Raw genomic sequence first — 11,825 nt, 5'->3', positions numbered from 1 at the left:
TTTACTATGCTGTCATAGGGAATATAATTATATAAACTCCAGCATACAATTCAAGCCATTTTGCATTGGTGTAATGAAAAAAGTATTATATAGGCGATTTGAATTTGGGTTGCAAATCTCCCGCGCTAGAGGTCTTGCGCTGATTGGCCAAAAGCTTCGAACCTCAGATGACGTGCACAAAAGACTTACAACCTAATTCAGAAAGAAGTTTATGTTCCCCAGGATTCACCACGCATTTCAGATAAATAATTAGTTACGAATTAAAAAGAATGTAACACGATACTAGAATGTGTTCACAAGAATTCTCTAGACGTGGTTTCTTTGGGAAATTTTTCTTAAATCTTTGTTTTCGAAATCTTTTTTATTCGTTGAAATCAATGAATTATTTGAAATCTATAATTAGTAAAAAAATGTCCTCAAATGTTGTGACATCTTTTCAAATCTTCTAAATGTTTAAAAATCTTTGAAATATGGTGAACTGTAACCTTTTCAAAAACTTTGAAACCCTTTACATCTTTTAAAAGTTTAAAAATCTTTGTGAAATTGTTATGAAATATTTAAAATCTGATAAACACGCCTTTATAAAATGTTCAAAATCCTTTTAAACATTTTAAAATCCTTGAAACATTTTGAAATCTTTATTAATGTTTTGTAATATAATGTATCCTTAAAAACCGAGTGGTGAAACTCTTGAAAATTCCGTTATATGGCCATTGCTCATTTTAATAGAGCTTTTTATTCTAGACGTCGGCAGTGCGCACGTGCCGAAATTTTATGTCATTTCCGTATTTTTCTAACAGTTATGTGTCGAAATGTATGGAAAATATTGTTAATAAAAACAAAAACAAAAAATTAATTTGTAAATAACAGAGATTTTTAACGTGGATCATTTTTAAGTCTACTAAAAAAGACGGTGAAAAACGTGCAAAGAGTGCGGCGACCAAGACCATTATTTGCATCTGTTGGCATCCGTCATCTTCTAAAAAATGCTTAAAAATTCGGCGAAACTCACGGAAGATGATGTTCCAGGATCAAAATTAGTGCACGAATCAGTAGAAGAGCATAATATTGAGCAACTGAAACGATATCCTAAATGTAGAAAACCACCATTAAAAGGAAAAAAACATGATTTAGTGGAAACGTTAGTTGAGGTTTTGTATGGCAGGTATAAATATTTTCTTTTATACAAGATTTGCAGTTCAGAACTTTGTTTGAGTAAATATTTAATATTCATACAAATATAAAATAAAACAATATTATATTTTCTACTTCTCTTTTTCAAGTTTAGACAATAAAAAGCCATTTGTTAGTGATTACCTGGTATAAGGAATGTACTAACAAATTTTCCTTCTTTCATATATACTGGTTATAAATACATAAATATAATAGTTTTGCGTTCTCAAGTGAAAGTATTAAATAGATTTTATTTTTATCGAAAAATTTAGGAGGTTCGAAACCCCGATAACAATGCTTCATTTAATATGTAAGCAAATGTTAGCAAAGAAAGAAAATATTAATACCTGCCAAACATAACCTCAACTAACCTTTCTACTGAATCACTTTTTATCCTTTTAAAGATCGTTTCCTATATTTTATCTATCGTTTGAGGGCATGTGATACTCAAATCAACCGATCAAGCCAGTCCCAAGATCGAAATTTTTTCCCATATGTAAAAATAAAAGTTAAAAAAAAGCGGAAAAATTTTGGGGAGTGTATTAATTAACGCAAAAGGAAGGTGTATATCTTTGCGTGGAGTTGTGAAAGATTTTTTTTTTATAAAAATAGTAATTGATGGTAAATATGTTCTACTTTATCGGTAACACCTGCTGTGTCGGTAACTGCATTTTTTTAAATTAAGGCGACAGGTGGCACTAGAGTTCGACTTTTGAATTTAGAACTTTTCTCATTTCGTTACATCAGAATACAAAATTTTAAAGTTTTGCTACCTCGTCTATGCGTTTTTTTAATTATAAATATATTTATATAAGTAAATAACTAATATTCAACTGTGTGAATATTGTAAATAATTAAAATATTGTTTTATTATTTAATATATGCAAGAAATAATAGGAGGGCACACAGTACTCATGCGTTTAGGACGGAAAATTGTAGCAACCTTTCTATTAAATAATTGAGGAGATAAAAAGATGAAAATTTTTACTCTCGTAATATATTCTGGTATGCCGAGCCATTATTTATTTACAACCTCATAAACAATGTATTTACTAGACATTTACGCTTCCCTACAAGCCAAAATTTTCAAGTTATTCACGATAACCTTTTTTCATGAATAGATCGAGAAATTCGAAATTTTTGGCAAACTGTTTTATTTTATGGATTTCAAATTTCATGGATAATCAGGAATAAGGAATTTATCAAATGAAGGGTGTCACGTAGAGTGGTACCATCATGCACTGGTAAATTTTTTTCTTTGAATATTCATGCATATCGCTTCCATATTTATTGGAATTTACAAAAAAAATCATGATTTTTTTTTAACAAAGGAAGTATTATTTACACGTTTCCGAAGCCCCAAAAAGTTAAATAGTATATCTCATAAAAAAGACGCCTTTGTAAATTTTGGACAGAATAGTCAATGTTAGGTATATCGAGTAGTCTCGTCATTTCTCATTCCAATTAGCCATGAAATAAAAATGAAGAATTATTTTTTTAATTTCGTCCCCGTAAACCTATTTTGTAGCGTCTCGCAAAGTCACTATAAGTGAAAAATGGTGTTTCTCGAGTTTTTGTCAGTAATTCTTATTTTTTGTGTTTTTTCCAATATGTTTATATATTGTTTCTAATATATAATATACTAATTTCTACTAATAAGCAAATGTTAAAATAAATTGTTCAAACCATTTGTTATTGTTATTAGCAATTTTCTCTTATAATAGAGTTACAAAGTCTCTTCTTTTCCAAATTTTGTAACTTTTCAGTTAGAGCTAGGAAATAATCAATTAAACTTAACAGAAATAATTTTTCAAACCATTTACTATTGTTCATAATAATATCATCTTAGAATAATGCTAGAAAGTCGTAGTTTTTTAAGACATTTTTTTAATAAGAGTGAGGTAATAATTACCATAATGTCAACTTTTCACTTAGAGTTGGTTGATAATAATTGAAATTTAGCACACATAATTATCTAGAAAAATTATTATTGTTTATAACTATGTTCTCCTATAGTAATGCTACACACTTGTAGTTTTTAAAATAAATTTTAAACTTTTTAGCCACTTTTTACTTAGTGACCTAATAATTAATGCAAGCTAACAAACCTAGCTGTTTAAACAATTTATTGTTGTTTATAATTATTTAATCTTATACAAAAACCGCGATTTTCTAGCAATTGCTCAAGAGAAGATAGTTATAAATAATAGTTTAAGACATGATGTTTATTCACTTGCATTAATTATTACACTACTAAGTAAGCAGTGAACAAAAATATACAAATTTCAGAAAAAGCATCATTTATCTATTTTTTTCTGGAATTTGTAACTTTGATTTGGGATTTTATTTATAAAAAAATGATAAATAAGCTTCAGAGACAAACATTTTCTAAAGCATTTTTTTCTTTTTTGTAAATATATTTTTATGAAGTAAAAAAGACATTTGAAACATTCTTCACATTTACTATATGGTGCTTATCAGCATTATACTTAGAGAAAATAGCTATAACAAATAATAAATTGTTAAAACAATTATGTCCGTGCACTTGCATCAATTATTACCTGACTTTAATTAAAAAGCTTTACAACAAAATTGCAATGATTTGAACCATTGTTTATGTTAAATTATCATTATTATTGCCTCACTCTAACTGAAAAGTTGAAAAATTCGGAATAAGACGCGAAATTCTAACACTATTTTGAGACCTTTCAAAAAACAATAATAAATTGTCAAAAGAGTTATTTAAACATCCAATTATAAACAAAAAGTTAAGCTTTATGTATTAGAAACAATTTGGTTTTTAAAAACTGGCAAAAAAATGATAATAAGAGACAAAAACTCGCAAAACCCCATTCTTTAATTATGGGTTTTTTGGCACCCTATAAAACAGAATTATGGGTTAATGTTTAAAAATTAATTATTCAATCGTATTTTATGACTGTAAACTAAAATTTTCAATTTCGACTCGAATTCACGTAATATTGACAATTCTGGATGTGACCCCCGTGGCCCCTCAAATAAGTCACACACATGCAAAGTGTGACAGGTTGTTTTTCCATTAAAATATTCTTTATCACATGCATGCAATGTTGTTTATTTTGTCTGCTGTAAACCACAGTATTTTGAAATCATAGCGGTTGTATTTCATAGGGAAAAGGCGCTCACAGTTGATTTAAAATTGAGCATCTATACAAGTTTTACCTTTTTAGATTTCGTATGCATATATTTCCTCTAGACTTATTTCTTCCAATGAATCACACACATGCAAAGTATGATTGAAATAAGTTTTTTTTTATAAGCATGCTGCAGATTTCATACTGGCTAAGAAAGTCTTTAGTTTTCAAAATACTTTTCTAGCCCGGAAACTATTTAGGTGTCAAATAGTTTTTTACTCAGGCGAGATAAGGGGGGCTAGGTGGCACTAGTCAAAAGGCGTACATATTGTAAACACAATATATCTATTCAAAATTGTAAAAGAAGTTCGAGAAGTATGCCAGGACAGAAAAGTATGGCGGTAAATAGTTATTAATAAGAGTGTCAGTAGAGCTAATGACGCCTGAAACAAAAGATCTTGGATACTAATGGACCCAAGTGGGGAACCTTACATAACGACTTTGTGAGGATCTTCACTTTTGGGTGATTGCTAGAGAGATTGATCAGCAACCTGGGTCGGAGCAGTGTTGCGGAACGACCGTGCTATTTAAATAAATAACATGTGAATTCTGGATCACTCTACAAAGTTTATAAACCTTTCTCACATTATTCCTTTCCCCTCCGAATGAGTTACGCCTTCCCCGAAAGGGAAACGGCGCAGGTAGGCTCTCGTATTGGAACGTTTAATGCATACAATGTAAATCAATTTTTTTAAACATCGTAAATACTATAAATTAAATCGAAAACTGTTGTTTAAACTTCTGAGGAATTAGAACCATAAATAGTAACTTAAATTTTTTTCGATTTGTTTTTAAAGAAAGTTCTCGAAGCACCTACGGCTTTGACGATTACATTCTCATCCTGAAACTCGCATTTTGCGCTCGATAACTTGTGTCCAATTACAAACCTTCATCAAGATAGTTTGTAAATCTTATAAAAATCTACTAAAAACAACGCTTTAAACTTTTGGATCTCTTAAAAAACCAAAATTGCATATTTTTGAAAATGATCTAACTTTTGGAACTTTTGTCTAATTAAGAAATTTCATGATAATAGTTTCGAAAAACATATATTTTATATCTAGTAGAAATTTCCATTGATATTTATTAACCCATTAAAAGACTTTTTTTCCTTTCTTTGAAAATTTTCAAAATGCTGAAAACCATATAACTTTTTGAAGTTTTATCGAATTTAAAAATATCATCAGGATGATTTGCACGTCCTTTTGACACGTACCAGAAAATTTGACAAAAATTGGTAAAACTCATAAAAAAATGTATTCAAATTCAAAATGAGCTCAAACTTTTTGATTTTTTGTCTGATCGAAAAATTCAACTGACATAGTTTTTAAATATATTTGATATCTAATGATGATTTTAAATGAAATTTTCTAATTTTGTAAAAAAATATTTGTTTATCTTTTTCTGAACGTTTTCAAAATTTTCAAAAGTGCATCACTTTTATAATTTGCATTGAAAATAAAAATTTTATTTGGATAACTTGCAAGACTTTTACTAATCTATAAGAAACTTTGAAAAATTTATAAAATTTGTAGAAAAAAATTTTGAAATTTAAAATTGCTCTCAATTTTTTAATTTTGGTTGGAAATATCTGATTAACGAACTTGTCGTTCATTTTGGGGACCTTCAGGAGTATATGAAATGCGGACTCGATTGGACAGATCCGTCAAAAGTTAGCGGGGCTACAACATTCAAGTAACCATACATATAGACATACATACAGAAAGACAGACTCACGGGCAGACAGACACCGGCAAAATTTTATGATTTTCGGCTTCTGTGCGTGCCGAAACGTAAAGATTCGTTAAAAACCAGAGATCGAAAATTTTGACGATTACATTACACTCTCATGAATGAGAATGTAAAAAAGTGTATGAATTCGAAAAAGATATTAAAAATCATTGGACTGTATTTAAAAAAGCTTCTAACTAATATAAAAAAAGAATCTCTCAAAATTCATAATTTTGAAAATAATTAAACTTTTTTTAAAAATTTTGTTGTTATCGAAAAATGTTATGGGTGTGATTTTCAAATAGATTTAATATCAATAAAAAATGTCCCTTAAAATTTATTTATTCGTCAGCAAAGCAGTTCTATCTATTTTTTAATTATGAAAATTAATCATATAACTTTTTTAATTTTCACCACAATTAAAAATGTTATTTGGATAATTTGCAAGTATTTTTATCAAGTATCAGACATTGACCAAATTTTCTGAAACTTAAAAAAAAATTGTCTAAAATTTTGACAAAGCTCTAATTTTTTAAATTGTGGGTTAATCAAAAAATTCGGCCTGAATAGTTTTGAAATATATTTGGTATTTGGTGAAAATTTTTGGATCTATGAAGAAAAAAATTATTTCTATTTTTTGAAAAGTATATAACTTTTCTAATTTTGACAAAAATTTATAAAATTTTAAGAAACATATTTTCAGAATGCTCTCAATTTTTTAATTTTTTTTAGAAATATCTGATGAACGAACCTAACCTTTATTTTAGGGATCTTCAGAAGTGTATCACATCCGGACTCGATTGGATAAATCTTCAAAAGTTAGCGTGGCTAGAACATTCAGGTTACCATACGTACAGACATACAGACAGAGAGACAGACACCGAAAAATTTTATGATTTTCGGATTCTGTGCGTGCCGAAACGTAAAGATCCCTCTGAATGATCCTGCTCCTCGCATCGGTGATCCCATTTGAGTGCTTTAGTCCTTGGATTAAAATAAATTCTGGGACGTAAATGAGCCGTAAGTTTGCCTGGAATATATTGAAATTCAGTTAGTTCGGTTTTGTAAAAAATGGATGTTTACAACCAAAAAAGAAGAACTTTAAAAATTTTCCAGAATTTTCAAAGATTTCGAAGGTTTTGTATAATTGTATAAATGATACCAAAGGATTTTAAAAGTTGTTTTTAAAATTTCGAGTTTTTACAAAGAGCTTTCATAAATTGAAAGGAATTTCAAAAGAATTTAAGGGTTTCGAAATATTTCAAAGTATTTAAAAATATTCCAAGGTATTTTCAATTGATTGTAGTAACTTAATGGGGATTCAAAGGTTTTGAAATATTTTAGGCTATTTTTAAAAATTCCAAGGCATTTTTAAGAAATTTCAAGGGATTTCACAGAATGTGTACAGTTCTACGAAAGTTAAAAAACTTCCAAGCAATGTTGTATTGGTTTAAATAATTTTAAGGGATTAAGCTCCCAAAATGTTTAAATAAATTTTCCACGATTGCAGGAAATATCAGATTTCATTAAATTTGAAGGGATTTTCAATTGTCCAAAAATTCTTATTAATTTAACCTGAATTTGTTTAATTCATCTGAATTTTTCTAAATTCACACAATTCTATTCAATGACATTCTTGCTTTTCATGCTATTCTTTCAAATATCCTTAGATTTTTCTAATTTTTTGAAAATATTTTTTAATTGTTTTCAGTTCACAATAACTGAGTTCTTCTCGTGTTTCTTAAACTCCATTTAAAATTAATTTTATTGAAATCAATGGAATTTTAAACCTTTTTTCCAATTTTTTAAAATTCATTACAATTCAACTTGAATTTTTGTAAGTCTTCTAAATCAAATGAAGGTAGCGACTTGACTGGAATTTACTTTCCACCGCAGTAAAATTCCAATTTTCTTTGTTTTAATCAATTGGGTCAGTTTAGAAAAGTGATCTCTACTTTATCTATCATCGCAGACTTTCCAGACTATCTCATTTTACTCTAATTAAATCATAATTTTTATTGCATTTTTAAATATTTTTTTATTTAGTAAGAAATTAAATTAGTTGTTTGAAAATTTATTCACTTTGTGAAAAATTTGCCTTTTTGGTAGAAAATTAATCTTTATGGTAGAAAATGAATTAATTCTACCTAAATTTTGAATTTACATTTTTGGTTGAAAATTGATATTTTCTTGTTAGGATTTTAATAATTTGGATAAAATTTTTTTTTAATTCTTCTTTTCGGTTAAAAATTCCAGTATTACGCTTTAATATGCACCTTTTTTTAAATTCATCTATTAGGTTGAATACCATTCATTGGTTAAAAGTTATACTTATTTGTTTAAAATTAATTTGTTTTGGTTGAATATTCATCATTTTAATTGAAAATCAATTTCTTTAGTAGAAATATGAGCTAATTGATCGAAAACTTTTGTATGGAAACTTTAGAAATATAAAAAAAAAGTTCTAGGTATTTCAAAATATTTTGACTGATTTGAAAAATTTGAGAGAATTTCAAAAGATTCCAAAGATTTTAAAAATTGTTCATAGTAATTTAATATGTGATTTTAAAGGATTTGATTTATCTTAGGATATTTCAATAGATTCCACGGAATTCTCAATTAATTGATTTCAATAATTTAGTATGAGATTTTAAAGGATTCGAAATGTTTTAGGATGTTCTAAATAATTTCAAGGAATGCTTTATTAATTTTAATAATTTAAAGCGATTTCGAAGAATTTAACGATTTTTCCATCTTTTTTGGTTGCAAGTCGAACTATTTTGTTAAAAATTTAGTTTTTTTGGGTTGATGATTCATCAATTTATTTCAAAAAATGTGTTCGTTGAAAATTTAAATATTTTGTAGAAAATTCTTTTTGTTTTTGATATTGACTATTCTATTATGTATTAACTACACTATGTTTCATTAAAAAGTTATCTTTTTTAATTAATTTTTAAAAATTTTATTTATATATGTGTTTTATCATAACTGCCTTTTTTAGTATGTAATTCAGCTTTATTGATGAAAATGTAACCTTTTGTTGGAAAATTTAACTATTTTCTGGAACAAAAATTTAAGAAAATTTAATTTTAATTCATGTATTTTATTCGAAATTCATTTATTTTTGCAGAAAACAAATTATTTTAGTTGAACGTTTAACTATTTCTATTTAAAGTTAGTCAATCAGTCATTAATGTTATTATAATATTTTATAATCATAATATCAACATTTATATATATATGCGTGTGTGTATGCGTGTGTAATATCTATCTAATATGATAGTAATAATATCCATATTATATAGACCTGAATAAATATAACCTCAAAATCGACGCATGCATGAAATTAAGAATCACGGGAAACATTAAAATCGCCAGTTTCTTTCAAATGTTGATCTTGATATAAATAAAGACCACCGAAGTTTTCCGAAGCTTTCAGATTTCATTTTTTTAGTTTGAAACTTCAACTTTTTATTTCAAACCTATTCAAATTTAAAATTATGTCTTTTTACATTCTCATCATTTATGATTGAGAAAGTATTAGAATTGTCAGAAATTTGACATCACACTTTTTCAACGGATCTCCACGTTTCGAGACCCCCTGAATCCGAAAATCAGGTTTTCATGATGGCGCCTGTCTGCCTGTCCGTCCGGCCGTCCGTCCGTAAACACGATAACTCTCGAAAAAATGAACGAATAAAATCCATCTTTGGCACACTTTTTCTAGGTCCTAAAAGAAAGGACGAGGTCGTTAACCAGCCGTTTTTGATAAAAATTCAAAAAGTGAGCGCATTTTGAAAATTTTTGAGACCACTTTTTTCTGAATTTGAAAATTCTATGCACGGATATTTATAGTAATGAAAAAAACAAACAATTTATCCTTATGACTTTTTTCAATAAAAATAAAATTCTCAGAGTTATAGCGTTTTCAAAAAAATTTTAATCAACCGAACATCAAAATTTGAAGCCGAAAAACGCACGATATGAAAAAAGTCAAAAGAAGAAAAACATTTATTTTTGGAATCCCTACAAGATTATCATAACCAATTTTTGGATTTTCTTCAAAAATCGAAAATTCAAATTTTGATTTCACAAAGAATTATGGAAAATAAAAAATTCCATTTTGTGGACAAAGTATATAGGATACGAAAAAAGATGAATTAACAAAAATGGTTATCTCAAAAAAGATCTACCATATGTTAAGAATCATTTATTGATAGGACGCGTACTTTTTGTTTTATTCGTGAAAAATAACGTCGAAAAAAAATAAAATAAGAAAAAATTTGTGGAAAAACGACGAAAGTTACGAGAAAAAAAATCCAACAACCTGTTTACAAATGTTTGTCGGAAATCGAGGGCGCAGCGCGACTGTCACTATGAGAATGTGTACGTCAAAGTCTACAGAGCTTTGAGAAACTTAACCTTTGACTATACCTAATTAAGTAGAAAATTTAGAATATAAAGACGCATATAAATACTGCCACCTAAAAGAGATCTTTTTGATAAAGTTTTTTTCAAGCATTCCAAATGCAAGGAATAAATATCTGAGCGCGAAGCGCGAGGTGTAATTATGTCCGAGCGCGAAGCGCGAGATTCGACCGTCACGCGCCCTAGGCGCGCTCAAAATTGCGGGCGATTGGTTAAAATTTAACTTTTAGGTTCAGAACTATTGAAATTTAATAAAAAAATTTCTTCGTTGGTACTAAATTAATATTTTTGTTTCAAAATATAGGTTTTTATTTCAAAATTCCACTTTTTTGCTAGAGAATTCCTGAATTTGTTGAAAAATTCTCCTTTTTGTAGTAAAATATTCTTTTTGTTTAAAAATTTATCCTTTCAAGTTGAAACTTCAACGTTTTAGTATAGTTTCATCCTTTTTAGTTGATAATTCGAATTTTTAGTTCAGAACTCTTGAATGAATCTTTTTGTTCAAAAATTCATTTTTTTTACTTGAAACTTCAACTTTTGAGTGCAGAACTCTTGAATTATATTAAAAATTCGTCTCTTTTGGTAGTAAATTATTCTTTTTTAGTAGAATATTGTACTTTTTGGTTGAGAATTCTTGAATTTAGTCAAAAATTGTTGTTTTTTTCGATAGAAAATCAATGTTTTTACTTACACACTGATTTCGACTTTCTGTTCAAAATTCGTTTTTTTAAAGCGTATCTAGTTATATGAAAATATGCAGATTGGCAACTTGATCCGCTATTGACACACACAATCAGTATTAGGGCTACTTTATTGGGGGGAGGGGGGCATAACTAAATACTAACGGCAGGGGGAGGCCGCGCCAGCAAAGTTTGACAGCGTGGACCTCACATTTCAGCAGATATAGACAAGACAGCTGATCGCGACTACTGATAGAATTGAGTCTTGCGGTGGGACTACGATACCGTGTCAGAAGTCGAACGGACCTCTTTTTCTAACGTTTAGAGATAAAAAGGGAGGTTCGTTTGACTTCGAAAATTCGACTTGGAAATTTTCTTGTTGCATATTTCATACAAAAATGATGTACATAAACGTAGTTTATTTTCTTCTTGTACATTTTTTAAAGTTTCAGACCGGTCTTTAATTTACAAAAAAAGTTCTTACATTTAAAAAAAATTCTGAAAAATTGAAAATTGAGGTTGGTAATGTAGGTGTCTGCCCATAGGAAATACATTGAAATCTGTAAAAATACAAGTAGATTCTACAGGCGTAAGAAAAGAGAGTGGGAAAAGAACAAAATACTAGCAATCGAAAATCATA

General features: G+C 28.3%; 1 protein-coding gene across 1 annotated transcript in view; it reads left to right on the top strand.

Annotated features, from left to right (window-relative positions):
* The window catches only part of LOC117182130 (solute carrier family 23 member 2), a 374,004-nt gene that overhangs the window by 256,852 nt on the left and 105,327 nt on the right, over positions 1-11,825 (top strand). The gene's annotated exons all lie outside the window — the stretch shown is intronic.

This window comes from Belonocnema kinseyi, chromosome 10 (genome assembly GCF_010883055.1).
Source record: "Belonocnema kinseyi isolate 2016_QV_RU_SX_M_011 chromosome 10, B_treatae_v1, whole genome shotgun sequence".
Taxonomy (NCBI): Eukaryota; Metazoa; Arthropoda; class Insecta; order Hymenoptera; family Cynipidae; genus Belonocnema; species Belonocnema kinseyi.
The sequence above is the reverse complement of the archived record's forward strand: the minus strand, read 5'-3'. Positions and strand labels throughout refer to the sequence as shown.